General features: G+C 40.6%; 1 pseudogene; it reads right to left on the bottom strand.

Annotated features, from left to right (window-relative positions):
• Positions 1–442: 442 nt before the first annotated feature.
• Positions 443–1,735, bottom strand: LOC121657027 (annotated as a pseudogene).
• Between the last annotated feature and the right edge of the window lie 2,896 nt (positions 1,736–4,631).

Raw genomic sequence — 4,631 nt, 5'->3', positions numbered from 1 at the left:
CTGCTGTGCTAATTGACATTTCCTTTACAGACTTCACAAACTGTCAGAACACTTTATGCAAAGCACCTGGAGAGACAGACAGAGCTGGCAGATGTTAAAATCAGACTCAAAAAGAGAAAGCTCCAAGAAATAGAGCTGGATCTAGAGATTAAACGCCGGACACTCAGAAAACTGGACCTGGAAATCCAGAAACTAGAAAGAGAAGTGAGTGTTTCAATGCACACAGTAACCATATCTGCAATACAGTGTTTTAATCCTTGTTAGTTTTGCTGTCGTAGGATCCAAGCAACCAAGACAAATGACTGCTTAATAAAAAAAATAAATAAAAAAAACTAGAACATTGGTGTCCGTCCTCTTTTCATGAATGTAAAAGAATTTCAAAGAACCACCAGTGCTAAACAAAATGCTCACACAGGAAAAGCTCTTTTATTAAATAAAGGGGCTAAATCCAAAAATTAAGTGAAGAAACTTGCAATATATTGCTCCCTGACAAGTCTGCCATTAATGTTGTCCGGGAAGATGGGAGCATTTTCCCAGTCAACATCAACAGCCACTCGGGGGGGGGGTTCTCCTTTCTTAGGCCTGCAATGTTATGCAGTACTACGCATGCAGCAATAACATCACAGGCTCTGTCCGGGGAAATCCTCAGGTGGTGCAGGCACTGAAACCGAGATTTCAGAAGGCCGAAGGTCATCTCGATTCGAGCCCTTGTCTTGGTGTGTGCATGGTTGTAGGCCTGCTGTGGTGGGGTTTGGGGATCTGCAAGGGGAGTCAAGAGGAATGACTCACAGGCGTATCCTTTATCTCCCAGCAGCACACCAGAGAATTCACCTGATAATACAAAATATAATTTAGAAAACAGAGTTACACACACAATGTCCAAGGTGCTTACAGTACAAATGTGTGGGCTACCTTGTGAAAGTCTCTCATAAATTGGACTAGCCCGAAAGACTCTAGAGTCATGCACTGAGCCAGGCCACTTTGCCTCTAAATTGCTCACAAGGCAGTCAGCATCACAGATCATCTGAAATATTTAGTTGTAGCCTATTAAGGTCATTAAATGCACAGAACAGATTCATGTAGGTCATAACCACAAATCACTCTTACCTGAACATTGATGCTGTGGAAGGATTTCCTGTTAATGTAATCTCCCTCATGTTCACCTGAGGGGCGTCTGATTCTTATGTGTGTGCAATCCACTGCCCCAATGATGTTAGGGAAAGCTGTAACAAAAAATAGTGCGTATCCAACTGTGACAGATATACTTAGAAACTAATGGGTGCACATTAAAATTGAGGTTACCTGCAATCTTGTAAAACTCCTCCTTGATGTAGAGGGGTCTTCTGTGGCCAGGGAAGGTGATGAATATATTGCTGAATGATTTCAGCGCCAGACAAACACATCTGATTGTCCGGCAAATGGTTCCTTTATTGAGGTTCTCTGCATCCCCAACAGAATAAAGGAAGCTCCCACTCACAAGCCATCTCAATGTGACACAGATCATCTGTGGTACAGTGAGGGCATGGCTTCGCGCTGTCTGGTGCTGTATTTTTGGACTCAGCAGCCTACATAAATATCTTAGTCCATCACCCGAAAATCTGTATCTTTCAATGACATAGTCATCTCCAAAGGCCAGGGGATCTGACCTGTCCCTGAAGACTCATTCACGTCTGAATGCTCTTCTGAGGATGCGGGCTTCCTCGTCCAGCACATCCTCCAAAAAAGGGCAAGCCATTATGAAGAGGGAACAGGTGAAGGGGAGTTGGACCAGAATATTCTACATTGTCTTCGTCACAGATTAAATTGAAAACACCTTTGAAACTGAGGTATCTAAGCATAGCATTTGTATGGTACACACTTAAGTCTTTACCATATAAGGTTCTCTGTCCCACAGACTGGATTGACACAAGAACATGCATTCCATGCAAATGAGTATCCTATAGGCAAACTCTATGATTGGAGGACACAGGACTGAGGAATTTTCTTTGTTTAAACCCTATATAAGACAGAATGACACATCAAGTCTTTAGGTCTTCGTTCTGGCTTTGGGACCTCCAGATTTTGCTGCAGAAATCTGTTTTGATGTCTGAACTTTTGTAATAAACTTCTTTTTATTATTCAAGTCAGCGTCCAGAGACGTTTTTGCCTGAAAGCCAATTTTTCCACATCTCCTGATCAAGATACATCAAATTCTCATCAGCTGTGTTTTGTAATCTCAATTACTGCAATAAAACACATATTTATAAAACCTCTGACAGCAATTTGATGAGCAGTCTTCATTAGCATAGCAATATAACACTTGGCCTGATGAAATCATGCACTTATGACCAAGTTGATATTGTGTGATGAAATCGTGATCCTGTATTTAAATAAAATGACTAAAAAAAAAAAAAAAAAATTATATGCACTGCACTAGCACTACACGACAGCACCTGGGTCCAACTGGACTCAAAAGCGGTCTGACTAACACTTAATTATGACGTCCCATCTTGTTTGAATTCATGCTTGTGTTGTTCTTACTCTCAAATGTAAGTCGCTTTGGATAAAAGCGTCTGCTAAATGACTGTAGAATAGAATAGAATAATAATACTGCAACTCGAATCCATATAAAAAGGCTGTTGCGATTACGAACAGATTTCAATTAAATGTACAGTGACTGTATATGTAATATTTTAATACTGGATGATTAAAATGACGCGCCATACTTAGGGAGACCATGGACATGCTGTAAAACACATTAATTCCTCACAGAATTGACGTTGGACATGCAGGTGACTCGCTAGGATTAATCTTAGCCTGAGCAGTTAGCCTGGTCTGGAGCAGGCTAGCTGCAGCGGATAAATCACCACAGTAACTTGGCCGGGATTAGTTTGAGCTGCTTTCATGCAACCGACTTAGGGCTAAATTCAGCCAGGATAACCAACATATCCCGGCTTAATCGCTTATCTTGGTTTCGTGCAATACCCCTCTGGTTTCTTACTCGGCTTTGACTGTCATGGTTCCTGGCTTTGGGAGTGTTTGGTTTGTGTTAGATTTTGATCAGATTTTGGTTTGTCATCTTTAGTTCTGTTTTGATCTTGGTTTCTAGTTCTGTTTTTTGTGGTGTTTGGTTTTCTGTTTAGATCATCGTTTGCCATGTTTTGGTTTTTGTCTTGGATTTTGGTTTATAGTTCTGGTCTATGTCAAGTTCCTGTTAGAATCATGGTTTGGGTTTTGTCATGTTTAGTTCCTGTTAGAATCATGGTTTGGGTTTTGTCATGTTTAGTTCCTGTTAGAATCATTGTTTGGGTTTTGTCATGTTTAGTTCCTGTTAGAATCATGGTTTGGGTTTTGTCATGTTTAGTTCCTGTTAGAATCATGGTTTGGGTTTTGTCATGTTTAGTTCCTGTTAGAATCATTGTTTGGGTTTTGTCATGTTTAGTTCCTGTTAGAATCATGGTTTGGGTTTTGTCATGTTTAGTTCTGTTTTCCCTCTTGTGTTCCTGTGGTTTCTGTTTTTGGCTCGTTAGTTCACCTGGTCTAATCAGTCAATCACTTCACCTGTTCCTTGTTACTCCCTCTGTGCATATATACCCTATGGTTTTCAGTTTGTTCTTTGTCAGATCCTTGTATGGTTTATCCCTGTCTTGTGTGGTTCCCTGTCCAGTAAGTAAGAGAATAAACCTTGGTCATCTGCACTGCTCTGCCTCCTGTCCTCGACTGCCTGCATTTGGGTCCTCACTTCCGTTGCCATTCATGACATTGACATGAAGAAGAAATACTTTGTTTGGGACAATTTCTACAGCTGAAGGTCTGATACCCATTCTGCCACGAAAAATGTATAAGCTTTTAATCTGATATGTATGCTTTTAATTCTACTCCTGTGAAGTGCGACTGTCCATTGCCTCAGTATTATGTCAAGGTAAGGTAAATCGGGTAGCAAAATCTCCGTCAGTTGGAAGTTTTGGAGTTTTTTTAACCAGGAATTTAAAAAATCATACAGATTTTGAGCACCAACAACGCATAGTTTTTTCAAAATATCGCTGTGTGACTTGACCACATCAGAGCTGAACTGATTTGGAAAGTGTGAAGGCTGCTAGCACCATCCCTGATGAGAAACAGGTAATGGTCACTATAGCAGAGCGGGTCCCAGCTAGTTTTTTGCCACCCAATATGGCAGCGTAAACGAATAGTGTGACGTCACTGAGAATGGTTCACAGGATTTAATTCAGGACCCCAATAGAAGGTGCCAAAAGAAAAGAATAAGTTGGACTGGAAAGTCTGGCACTTTTCCCAGTTTTTGCCTGTGGAAACGCAAAGAAAATGCACACTGGTCTTTTAACCGACCCAGACCCTGTAGCAGAAATGGGACCATTGGTATCTAAGACAGCAGTGCAGAAGAACAGCAAAGCTGTCTGCTCTCTGATTGGACAGTTTGATTGATCACAATCCACTCAGATAGACGTATAAAGACAGGGACAAAATTTGAAACTGCAACTTCAGAGTCTCGCAGGCAGTATAGTGCTTCACATCTGTGGACACGAAGTTTGCAGAAGAAATTCTTTAATTTTCCACAAATACAAATCTTTTTAACAACCATGCAAATTCTTTCCTGCACATTCTTTTTTATTTATTTATTTATTTATTTATTT

Source organism: Melanotaenia boesemani, chromosome 2, assembly GCF_017639745.1.
Source record: "Melanotaenia boesemani isolate fMelBoe1 chromosome 2, fMelBoe1.pri, whole genome shotgun sequence".
Lineage (NCBI taxonomy): Eukaryota > Metazoa > Chordata > Actinopteri > Atheriniformes > Melanotaeniidae > Melanotaenia > Melanotaenia boesemani.
This window is presented reverse-complemented; position numbering and strand designations above follow the sequence as displayed.